Source organism: Poecile atricapillus, chromosome W, assembly GCF_030490865.1.
Source record: "Poecile atricapillus isolate bPoeAtr1 chromosome W, bPoeAtr1.hap1, whole genome shotgun sequence".
In the NCBI taxonomy this organism is placed as follows: domain Eukaryota; kingdom Metazoa; phylum Chordata; class Aves; order Passeriformes; family Paridae; genus Poecile; species Poecile atricapillus.
Genome location: NC_081288.1, coordinates 64,631,316 through 64,644,081, shown reverse-complemented (window position 1 = coordinate 64,644,081; position 12,766 = coordinate 64,631,316).

Here is a 12,766-nt window from a genome sequence, read left to right as displayed (position 1 = left end):
CTCTGACATATGACAGTCTCCGTAAGTTACAAAAAGACATTGTGAGGCGGGGGCGTGAGCCTTATACCACCTGGTTACTTCGGGTCTGGGACCTTATGGGTACAGGCGTGCAGCTGGATGGTGGTGAGGCAAGGAATGTGGGACCCTTGACGCAGGACTCAGGTGTGAATCAGATATTTGTCAGGGAGCAAGGGCCCCTTTCCCTCTGGGAGCGGCTTTTGATGAGTGTAAGAGAAAGGTTTGTCCATAGAGAGAGAATGGAAGAGCACTATCATAGAAGGGAATGGAAAACCATTGAGGAAGGGATCCAACAGCTGAGAGAAGTGGCGATATTAGAGGTCCTTTTTGGAAGGGGTGGACAGCATGATAATGACCCTGACAAAGTCAGGTGCACTGGGCAGATGTTGTGGAGTCTGGCAAATCTAGGGCCACGTGACTACACCACCTATATTGCAACGATTAATGCCGATAACGGCCGAGAGACGGTGGGTTCTGTTGCCACCAGGCTTAGAAATTATGACAGTATGGTCCATGGCCCACATCAGGCTAAGATTTCTGCTGTGATTAAGGAACTCAAAGAGGAGATGAGGGAAATGAGGGAAGAGATGAGGAAGAGCAGTTCCCATATGGCACCAGTGCGGGTCACAAGCCCAAAACTCCAAGCCCCACGTCCCCCAGCTAGAGAGAGAGGGTACACCTCACGAACTGAGCTGTGGTTCTTTCTACGTGACCATGGGGAAGACATGGGAAAGTGGGATGGGAAACCCACTTCTGCCCTGGCAGCACGAGTGCGTCAACTCAGGCAGGGAACCAGTAACCAGAAAGGTTCCACTAAAGTGAAGGTAGCCTCAGCCTCCCGTGACGAAACTGCCAAATATTACAGAAAAGAGGATGATCCCCTTGAAGGAACCTCTAGCATGTATGCCCAGGGAGGAGAGGATGACCAGTGCTAGAGGGGCCCTGCCTCTAGCCAGGAAGAGGCACGGGAAAACCGGGTCTTTTGGACGGTGTGGATCCGATGGCCTGGCACATCAGAGCCACAAAAATACGAAGCTTTAGTTGATACTGGTGCACAGTGTACCCTAATGCCATCAGGACATGTGGGGGCAGAACCTGTTTCCATTGCTGGGGTGACGGGGGGATCGCAGCAGTTGACTCTGTTGGAAGCTGAGGTGAGCCTGACTGGGAAGGAGTGGCAGAAACATCCCATTGTGACTGGCCCAGAGGCCCCGTGTATTCTGGGCATGGACTTCCTTCGAAATGGCTATTACAAAGACCCAAAGGGACTCAGGTGGGCTTTTGGAATAGCTGCTGTGGGGGCAGAGGACATTAAGCAATTGAACACCTTGCCTGGACTATCAGAGAACCCATCTGCAGTAGGACTCCTGAAGGTGGAAGAACAGCGAGTGCCAATTGCCACCTTGACGGTGCATCGCCGACAGTATAGGACAAATCGAGATGCTGTGATCCCCATCCACAAGATGATCCGAGAACTGGAGAGCCAAGGGGTGGTCAGCAAAACCCACTCACCCTTCAACAGCCCCATCTGGCCTGTGCGCAAGTCTGACAGAGAATGGAGATTGACTGTAGACTATCGTGCATTGAATGAAGTGACTCCACCGCTGAGCGCTGCCGTGCCGGACATGCTGGAGCTCCAGTACGAGCTGGAGTCCAAAGCAGCGAAGTGGTACGCCACTATCGACATTGCTAATGCATTTTTCTCCATTCCCTTGGCAGCAGAATGCAGGCCTCAGTTTGCCTTCACGTGGAGGGGAGTGCAGTACACCTGGAACCGACTGCCCCAGGGGTGGAAGCATAGCCCCACCATCTGCCATGGACTGATCCAGGCTGCACTGGAAAAGGGTGAGGCTCCAGAACATCTGCAGTACATTGATGACATCATTGTGTGGGGGAACACAGCAGTGGAAGTATTTGAGAAAGGAGAAAAGATCATCCAGATTCTGCTAGAAGCCGGCTTTGCCATCAAGAAGAGCAAAGTCAAAGGACCTGCTCGAGAGATCCAGTTCCTGGGAGTAAAGTGGCAAGATGGACGGCGTCAGATTCCCACTGAGGTCGTCAATAAGATCACTGCAATGTCTCCACCAGCCAACAAGAAGGAAACACAAGCTTTCCTAGGTGCCATAGGTTTTTGGAGGATGCACATTCCTGAGTACAGCCAGATCGTGAGCCCTCTCTACCTGGTTACCCGAAAAAAGAATGATTTCCACTGGGGCCCTGAACAGCAGCAAGCCTTTGCTCAGATCAAACAAGAGATTGCTCATGCAGTAGCCCTTGGCCCAGTCAGGACAGGACCAGACGTGAAGAACGTGTTCTACTCTGCAGCCGGGAACAATGGTTTGTCCTGGAGCCTTTGGCAGAAAGTGCCTGGGGAGACTCGAGGCCGACCACTGGGATTCTGGAGCCGAAGCTACAGAGGGTCCGAAGCCAACTACACTCCCACAGAGAAGGAAATCTTAGCTGCCTATGAAGGAGTTCAAGCCGCCTCAGAAGTGATTGGCACAGAAGCACAACTCCTCCTGGCACCCCGACTGCCAGTGCTGGGGTGGATGTTTAAAGGAAAGGTTCCTGCTACCCACCACGCCACTGACGCTACATGGAGCAAGTGGATCGCCCTCATCACGCAGCGCGCCCGTATTGGAAACCCAAATCGCCCTGGGATTTTGGAGATAATTACAAACTGGCCTGAAGGTGAAAACTTTGGTCTCACTGATGAAGAGGAGCAGGAACAAGTGACACGGGCTGAAGAAGCTCCACCGTACAACCAGCTTCCAGCAAAAGAAACATGCTATGCTCTGTTCACTGATGGTTCCTGTCGCATCGTAGGGATGAACCGGAAGTGGAAAGCAGCCGTATGGAGCCCCACACGACAGGTCGCAGAGGCCACTGAAGGAGAAGGTGGATCAAGCCAACTTGCTGAACTCAAAGCTGTTCAACTGGCCCTGGACATTGCTGAAAAAGAGAAGTGGCCAAAGCTCTACCTCTACACAGATTCATGGATGGTAGCCAACGCTCTGTGGGGATGGCTGGAAAGGTGGAAAAAGGCCAACTGGCAACGCAGAGGAAAGCCAATCTGGGCTGCTGATGAGTGGAAAGACATCGCCACCAGGGTAGAGAAACTGTCTGTGAGGGTCCGTCATGTAGATGCCCATGTCCCCAAGAGTAGGGCTAATGAAGAGCACCGAAACAATGAGCAGGTGGATCAGGCTGCAAAGATAGAGGTGTCAAAGACAGACTTAGATTGGCAACACAAGGGAGAGTTGTTCCTAGCTCGATGGGCCCATGACGCCTCAGGTCATCAGGGTAGAGATGCCACCTATAAGTGGGCACGAGACCGAGGGGTGGATCTAACCATGGACAGTATTTCTCAGGTTATCCATGACTGTGAGACGTGTGCTACGATCAAGCAGGCCAAGCGGTTGAAGCCCCTCTGGTACGGTGGGCGGTGGTCCAGATACAAGTATGGGGAGGCCTGGCAGATTGACTACATCACACTGCCCCAAACCCGCCAAGGAAAGCGCTACGTGCTCACCATGGTAGAAGCCACCACAGGATGGTTGGAAACCTACCCTGTGCCTCATGCTACAGCCCGAAACACCATCCTGGGACTTGAAAAGCAGGTCCTTTGGAGGCACGGCACCCCTGAGAGGATTGAGTCAGACAATGGGACTCATTTCAAGAACAGCCTTATAAACAGCTGGGCTAGGGAACATGGCATTGAGTGGGTGTACCATATCCCCTACCATGCACCTGCTGCTGGAAAAGTTGAACGGTGCAATGGCCTGCTTAAAACCAGCTTGAAGGCACTGGGTGGGGGAACTTTCAAGAACTGGGAGATTAATTTAGCAAAAGCCACATGGTTAGTGAACACCCGAGGTTCCACTAACCGAGCAGGCCCAGCCCAATCTGAGCCCTTTAGAACGACAGATGGAGATAAGGTTCCAGTGGTCCATATGAGAGGTATGCTGGGAAAAACTGTTTGGGTTAATTCTGCCTCCAGCAAAGACAATCCAATCCGTGGGGTTGTCTTTGCTCAAGGACCGGGTTGCACTTGGTGGGTGATGCAAAAAGATGGAGAGACCCAGTGCATACCTCAAGGGGACCTGGTTTTAGGGTGAACTACCCATGACACTGTGCTTGTATCTGTATCTGCATGTACATATGTATATAGTTAAAGTAGTATGTGTTAGTGTATAATTTAAAGGTTTAATATCTGATGTAACATTTTGGTATGGGAAAAAATTCGGGGTGGATAGTGTTGAGGGTTAGGTGGGAATTTTTACCCATTATGTGCTGGGAAACCTAACTACCGGTACTTAAGGGTGCTCACAAAGGACAAAGAGTAGCCGGGCCCAGGGTGGCAGGGGAAGGGGGCAGAAAAAGGAGGGTGGGGACAGTTTTTAGCTGGCTTTTTCCTCAGCTTCGGGGAAGAAGGACGTTCGTGCGCTGGGTCGCGGAGCTGCTTCTTCACCTTCTCCCCTCTTGGTTGGTGGCCTCGCACCCGCTGTCCTGCCAGGCATCGCCGTGGAGCTGCTGATCCACCTCATCCACCAGCCCAGGATCTCAGCTCATCCCTGCTGTTCCAGCTGACTGTTCCTCAGAGCCCTGCAGGAGCACCGGGACTGACTGCCCGAGGGGTTTGTGAAAACAAAGCCTCTCCTCCATCCCGTCTCAGCCGAGAAAGCTGTCCCGGGGTCCCTGGTTCTGTGTTCTTGTTATTGCTGTAGTTATTGTTTGTTTGTTTACCTGGTTATACTAGTAAAGAACTGTTATTCCTATCCCCAGATCTCTGCCTGAAAGCCCCCTTGATTTCAAAATTATAATAATTCGGAGGGAGGGGGTCTACATTCTTTCATCCCAAGGGAGGCTCCTGCTCTCCCTAGCAGACACCTGTCTTCTAGAACCAAGACACCTTGCATTGCTCAAGCACAAGAGGGTCAAGTCCAGCTTGCCTATTAACATCAGAAAAGCTGTCCCTGCCCAGCAGAGCATCAGATCTGATTGCACGCCTGGGATTCCGCTGACCCAAGGCAGTATTCTGCAGCACCACTCGACATGCCAACAGAGCCCATTGAGATTCAAACATATCATATTCAACCGGCTGAAAAAGAACACAGACTAAGCTCTGAATATCATAAGGCACCAAGACATCACCAACATGACCTTGAAGGGTGTCTTGGTTCTAGAAGACAGGTGTCTTCTAGGGAGAGCAGGAGCCTCCCTTGGGATGAAAGAATGTAGACCCCCTCCCTCCGAATTATTATAATTTTGAAATCAAGGGGGCTTTCAGGCAGAGATCTGGGCATAGGAATAACAGTTCTTTACTAGTATAACCAGGTAAACAAACAAACAATAACTACAGCAATAACAAGAACACAGAACCAGGGACCCCGTGACAGCTTTCTCGGCTGAGACGGGATGAAGGAGAGGCTTGTTTCACAAACCCCTCGGGCAGTCCCGGTGCTCCTGCAGGGCTCCGAGGAAACAGTCGGCTGGAAACAGCAGGGACGAGCTGAGATCCTGGGCTGGTGGATGAGGTGGATCAGCAGCTCCGCGGCGGTGCCTGGCACTGCCACACGTCCCGGCAGGACAGGGGGTGTGAGGCCACCAACAAAGAGGGAAGAAGGAGAAGAAGCAGCAGCTCCGTCTGGGTGATGGCGAAATTCCCTTCTCTCCACCGCAGCAGCTCCGCGACTCAGCACACGAACGTCCTTCCCTGAAGCCGAGGAAAAGCCAGCTAAAAACTGTCCCCACCCTCCTTTTCTGCCACCTTCTCCCCCCACCCTGGGCTCGGCCACTCTTTGTCCTTTGTGAGCACCCCTAAGTACCGGTAGTTAGGTTGTCCCAGCACATAATGGGTAAAAATTCCCTGGGCAGGCCAGAACACAAAAATAAAACAAAAAAAAAAGAACACCTAACCCTCAACAAAGGGCCTGCATAACTTCATTTGACCCTAACCCATGTTTCTCAGCCGTCTCCCGGAGATTCGCCAAGGCTTTCAATGATAACGGCTGATGGACCTTCTGATTCGCGTCCTGACTCACAGGGAACGCCTGATGACCATCTGGAAGGACTGCCCTGCCTGCACCATCTTGTCCCACGGCCTCCCCCAAGACAGGGCCAGGCATCCGGCCAGAAGCCATCTCAACAGCGCTCGGCGTCACAGCCGGCATAGCACCAGCATGTTGAAAGACCCCCGAGCTGTTCACCAGTCTTCACAGAAGTAATTGTGAATGCCGTTTATTTCTATCTTTAGCACACCTTTTATAGGGTTCTACAGGGTCTGCAGGCAGAGCAAGCTACTATTGGCTAACACACACAGTTTACATTTTTTCTCTTACACACAAGGATATTGTTTTACTTTACTCTCTCTTCTGCATGAAGGTTTCAAGGACTTTAGCCTTTAATATCACGACATGTCAAAGGCTGGTTTGTGCATACAGGCCTTTACTAATATATAAAATATAGCAACACCAGCAGGGTCAGAGGAGTCATCCCCATCTTCCAAGGGGCTATGCTCAGAATCGTAGCCAGCCAACTCGTCAGTTTTTGCCTTCACCGCTTTCCAAAACTGCGCCTGGTCCCGCGGCCACATGGTTGTTTGTCAGGAAGGTAAAGTCCATAGGCCAGCTGAAAAAACCCCACTAGCCCGGGACCCCTTGCCCCTTGGGGCCATTGGTTTTTTTACAGTCGTATCACTGCCTGTGCCCAAAGTAAACAACACAGGGCTCGCGTCCACCCTGGCCGACCCAGCCGCAGGCCCAGGCAGCACACAGGAACTGGAAGCAGGACAGGGTGAAGCTGGATTGGCGCTGCCCCCCGCCCAGCGCAGGGGTGGGGCAAGGCGCAGGGAGAGGTGTGGCTTGCAGGGCCACGGCACCGCCCTGCCCCACTGCCAGGGGCTGTCCCGAGCTTGCGGGAGGAGGGGCATCTGGCACCGCCCCCAATAGGGTCTCACTGGTGACTCACAACCCCAGCGCTGGCACCGGCTGCTCTGTGCGGAGCGGCCCGGCCACCCTGCCCACTGGGACAGGGTCTGAGAGAAGGTCAATCAAACCCCCGTTCTCCGGGACAGCGCCCACCCACCCCTGCGTAGCCCTCCCCGTCAGCTCCTGTAGGATATGGTACAGCCCCACCACAATGAGGGCACGGGATCGTCCCTGAATCCACCTCTCGGGGAGGTGTGGGCCCCTGCCCTGACAGCTCTCCCTGCTTTTGCGCTGGGAACACACACAGCAAAGGCGATTCCACATCGGCCTTCCACCTCCCGGGTACCGGGCCAGGCAGAGCCACGCTCAGCAGCTCCGCGGAGTCCCTAAGAGCCTTCTGGTCAGAGCCCAGCCCTCCGGGAGCCTCGGGAACCCTGGTGGAGCCAATCTCGGGATCTGAGACACAGTCTTCCCTCAGCCCTGTGTCACACGGGGAAGGGCACAACTCCGCCTTGCCTCCCAAGCTGGAATTTATGTCACCCTCATCGTCTTAACTCAGAGGAAACAGCCACTGAATTAGTAGAAGAGGACCAACATTCCTCCAGGGCACAGTCACACTGTCTCCAAATCACCAAAAGCCGAGCTATTTTTGCATTATACCCTGTGGTCATCACCTGAATCAGTGAGGTCCCTAACGCACTCCAAGACTGCCTCGAAAAAGCTGTCTCAACCATAGGAAAAAACCTCTCAGATTTTCCATAACTATACAATCGCTGAAAATCAGCATCTGAAACATCGATCCGCTTTCTATCTAGCAAACCACGCCAAAACTCCATAAGCAGGGTGTCCGTTTGTTGGGGAAGATGAAACAGGGAAACCTTATGAATATGATTGTTTGACAAAAGATTCTGAAGGTATGAAGCCTAGAATCGAAATAGAAATGAAAGCTTGCTTTGAGTCATAAGATGCTGAGTGCTGGTTACTATATGACCAAAGAACAATAGCCTAAGCAACTGAGAGAGGTTCCCTGATGATGAAACAATGTCCTTCTGCAGATAGAAAGTCCAAAGGTCAAGAAGCAAGGAAAGAACTTGTAAAGCTTTTAGAATTTGAAATGCAAAACTGTATGATAATGTAGTGATTCTTATAGGCTGTATGCAAAATCTTTAGTGGGTGTGTCTCATGGTGATTGGTTACTGGGAATTAGAATATTCACTATAGGAAAGCATATAATGGATTGTAACAAGAACGTTGCTTTCTTGATCCCTCCTTCCCCATCTTTAACCTCATCCCTCCTGTTCTCCCGTCGCTCTCTCACCCCTCCCCCTTACCACGTGGATGCCGAGGCTGGAGGCGGACATGGGTCTCTCCCTCTCTTGACCCATGTAATAAACTGCTTATACCTGAACAGCTTGACCCTGGAGAAGTCTCTCACCGTGAGCGAGTGTTTTGTACTTCAATATCTGGCACCCAATGTTCAAGAGCCTGCTCCATCGGTGAGACACTTCTCCATCAATAGTAACTAAAAAAGACTGGTTTTTCACCCTTTAAGGCTTTCTCGAGTACACTTCATGCGGCTCATCACCGTAACACTGTAACTCTTTTTCCCCTGTTCCACCGCACTCTCTGGCACGAGTCAGCTGTTGCTAAGCAGCACCGGCTCCGGAGCTTTAGAGGTATCTGCTGCGTGGTTTATTCAGGGTGCATGTTGCCAGGCGATGTCTGCACCTCTGATTTCCGCAGGGCCCCGTGGCACGGGAAGGTGTGGCAAAGCCAAGTCTTTTCTGTGCTACGTGGGACATCCCCTGCGTGGTTTATTCGGGGTGAGCGTTGCCAGGCAGCGTCTGAACCCCTGGTTCCGTGGAGCCCCCAAGTTCAGGAGGGCGTTGCAAGGCGACGTCTCGCCTGGGCTAGGCGGGGAAAGCTTCTGCGTGGTTGAGCAAGGGGCAGGTGTTACCACAACATTTGCACCCTGAACTCTCTATAAGTTTTTACGCTGCAGCGTCCAAACCGTAGCTTTTAGAAGATTCTGCAGCGTGGTTATGTGCGAGTATTACTAAGTGACACCGGAGCGCGGACGGGTGGTACCTGGCCAGCACCCATCGCTCAAGCTCTGAGAGACGAGCCAACATCATTAAAATAAGAGGTGAGTCACAGACCAGTCTATCATGGATCAAAACTGTTCAGCCCCAGAAAAAAAGCTGTATAAGCAACTAAAATTCTTACTGAAAGCCAGCCAAAGTAATTTGCCTAAACAAGAGCTAAAAAACCTCCTAGCTTGGACCCTGGTTAACTTCCCAAATGCACAACACTCAGAATTCTTTACTAGAAATTTCTAGGAGACAGTTGGAAATAAGCTATTTAATAACATATCCCGCCGAGATATGGTGGCCGCAAAGTTGGTCCCAGCCTGTAGGCCACTCGTAGAAATGTGTGCTGCAAATACACAACGCACGATGAGCCCCCCGTACCCCGCAACCCCCGTCTCTCCTGCCTCACATCGTTCCCCCGCCCCAGCCGGCATGGTTCCCGTTCCGCCCACCCAGACCCGCGTGCCCCCAGCCCCCGACCACGTGTCCCCCGCTGCCTCTGCCCCAGTTCCAACAAGCTTCGTTCCCACCCCTTCCCCCATCTTCCCCGTCCTAGCGCCCCCCCCTTTCTTCCCCCTCCTGCCGTTCCAGCTCCCCCCGGTATCGCGGCCCCACCCCATTCCACTGTCCCCTCGGTTCTAAGCCCTGCCGACCCTCGGCACCATGGTCCCCGCGGTCCAGCCCCTCTCCACCACCCCCGTAGTTCAAATCCCCGCCACCCCACCCACCCTCGCCATCGCGGTCCTCACGGCTCCGCTCCCTACGCCCCGCCGACCCCGCGCCCCAGTCCCCAGCACCCCTGCCGCGGGGCCGCCGGTTCCAGCAGTCCCGCCTTCAGCCGTCCCTCCTGGAAATCCGCTGTTTGCTGCTGTGATAAATGAACTTATGAATAAAAATTTGTGGAAGTCTAAATAAATATATTTGTAGCTATAATAATATAAAATATAAAATACAGTGTGGCCAAAGAGTCCTTCCCCAGATCTAGTCGCGAATTCCCATTCAGGAGATAATAATTCTAGCCGCACCCAGATAACAATCCTAGCCGGCACCCATCAACCGAAGAGAATGAGCAGGACACGGGCCATCAGGCTGACAAAGGAACGAGCTCGGACAAGATAATCATCGCCGGACCTGACAAGCTGCAGGTGGGGAGCAATCAAACTAGACAAAGAAAGAAGCACAGCCGAGATATTCATCGGCCCCAACCCCGGAGCCAACCACTCCGTCCTGATGGCCCAAACCAGGACAAAATCAAGGAACACCCAGGACTCTTTTACATATGAGGAGACTCTGCCCCACTGTCTATTGATTCAGTTCTCCGGTTCCAGGAAATCCATTCAAACAACCATCAAGACACTTTGTTGAACAGTAACTGCTTGGAGTTTTGGCCTCAGGGCACAAAACCCCTATAAGAACCCCGGACTGCAGCCCATACGGTGTGGATTTGGGAACACCTATACCTTTGGGTATAAATCCCTGTCCACCCAGCGCTGCGCTGCTTATTTTATTGTGGTTTTTTTTCTCGTTGTTGGTTTTTTATTGAAATTGTTTTATAATAAATTGTTCTCTTTATTCAACCTCAATTTGCCTTTGCATTTATAACACTGCTGCCGCCGCGGCTCCAACAGCACTTGGCATGCCCGCTGACCTACCGCCCCCCTCCACGTGCACCTCCCTTGTGCCACTCGTGCCGCCTTGGCCCCCCCGGGTCCCCCGTGCCACCCCACCGGTACAGCCTTGCTACAGCCCTCCGTGCCAGCCTCTCAAGCCGCGGAGGGGGAGAGAAAGGACAGGCATGGAACTCCGGCTCTACAGCTGCTGCCATCTGCGCCACCTCCGCCACCGCCCAGCCTGGCCACTGTTCCGTTCCTGCCACGCCTCCTCGCACTGCAGCCTCCGCTGCCGCTGCCACCCGACTCTGCCACACAGCTCCCGCCCATCTCTGCCCCGCCGCTGACACTGGCACAGCTCCTGTCTGCATCCGCCATGCCAGCAACACCGCCCGACCCCACGGAACAGCAACAGCCACCATTGCAGCTGAATCCATACACAGTGGTCCCATCGCCCAGCCTAATGGCCCGCCCACTCCTGCCCAGGTCCCCTGCGTCACAGCTGCCGCCTCTGCCGAGCACCCAGAACAGCTTTAACAATCCTCATCTGACAGACTGGCATGAAGTAAAACGTCAGATCTGCAGAGAAGAAAGTCTTAATCCCTTAGCTATGCCTGTTTTACTGAGCCAACAGCCCGGCGGTCCCAAGACATGGGCCCCCATCCCATTTCAGGATATAAAAGAACTAAGAAAAGCAGTGAGAGACAGCGGCATTTGTTCCCCATATTTTAAACAACTGTTGAAAAGTACTCTGGAAGGATACACACACCAAATGACTGTAAAAATCTTGCCAGTGTAACTGACAGACTCACAATATATGCTGTGGCAATTCAAATGGAGAAAAATGCTCACGGAAGTGTTAGCAACTTAGAGGCAAAGTATTGATGCAGATCTTCATGCCCTCACTATGTCTAAATTAACTGGTGATCATCCTCATGATAGAAACTAAGATCAAATAAATATACCCAGAATAGTATTAGATGACATTAAAAAGATGGCTCGCAGAGCTTTCTTGCAAGTTCAGCCTGCAGGGACTTTTGAAAAAGCATATAACCTGATTAACCAAGAGTTGTCTGAACCATTCACCACCTTTGTTGACCGAGTACTCCAAGCAGCAGAGAGGCAATGCAGTAATGATATTGCCCGTCCAATAATGGTACGTGACTGTTGGGGGGTTAGGTGTCCTTTTTTTTGTTCTGGCTTGCCCGTAGAATTTTTACCCATTAGTTGCGGGGACAACCTAACTGTGGGTACTTAGTGGGTTCTTGACATAAGACAAAGAGTGGCCGGGCCCAGGGGGGGAAGGGGGGCAGGTAAAAGGAGGGTGGGGACAGTTTGGCGGGCTTTCTTCAGCTTCGGAGAAAGACATTTTTGGGAGCGGAGCTCTTGCGGTGAAGAGAAGGGAATTTCGCCATCACCCAGATGGAGCTGCTGCTTCTTCTCCTTCTTCCCTCTTTGTTGGTGGCCTCGCACCCCCTGTCCTGCCAGGACTTGTGGCAGTGCCAGCCACCGCCACGGAGCTGCTGATACACCTCAGCCACCAGCCCAGGATCTCTGCTCATCCCTGCTGTTCTAGCCGACTGTTCCTCAGAGCCCTGCAGGAGCACCGGGACTGCCCGCCCGAGGGGGTTTGTGAAACAAAGCCTCTCCTCTATCCCGTCTCAGCCGAGAAGGCTGTCACGGGGTCCCTGGTTCTGTTTTCTTGCTAATGCTGTAGTTATTGTTGTTTGTTTACCTGGTTATACTAGTAAAGAACTGTTATTCCTATCCCCAGATCTCTGCCTGAAAGCCCCTTGATTTCAAAATTATAATAATTCGGAGGGAGGGGGTCTACATTCTTTCATTCCAAGGGAGGCTCCTGCCCTCCCTAGCAGACACCTGTCTTCTAGAACCAAGACAGTGACATTATTGAGAACAATGCCAATGCAGAATGCAAAAGAGTCATCAAAGCCTTGGGAAAAGAAAGACCCACAGTGCCCCCCCCCACCCCCCCCCCCCCCCCCCCCCCCCCCCCCCCCCCTCCCCTGCCCCCCCCCCCCCCCACAGTGCCTGAAATGATTAATGCCTGTAATAAAATTGGAAGTCCACAGCAAACAGCTACAATCCAAGCAAATGAACT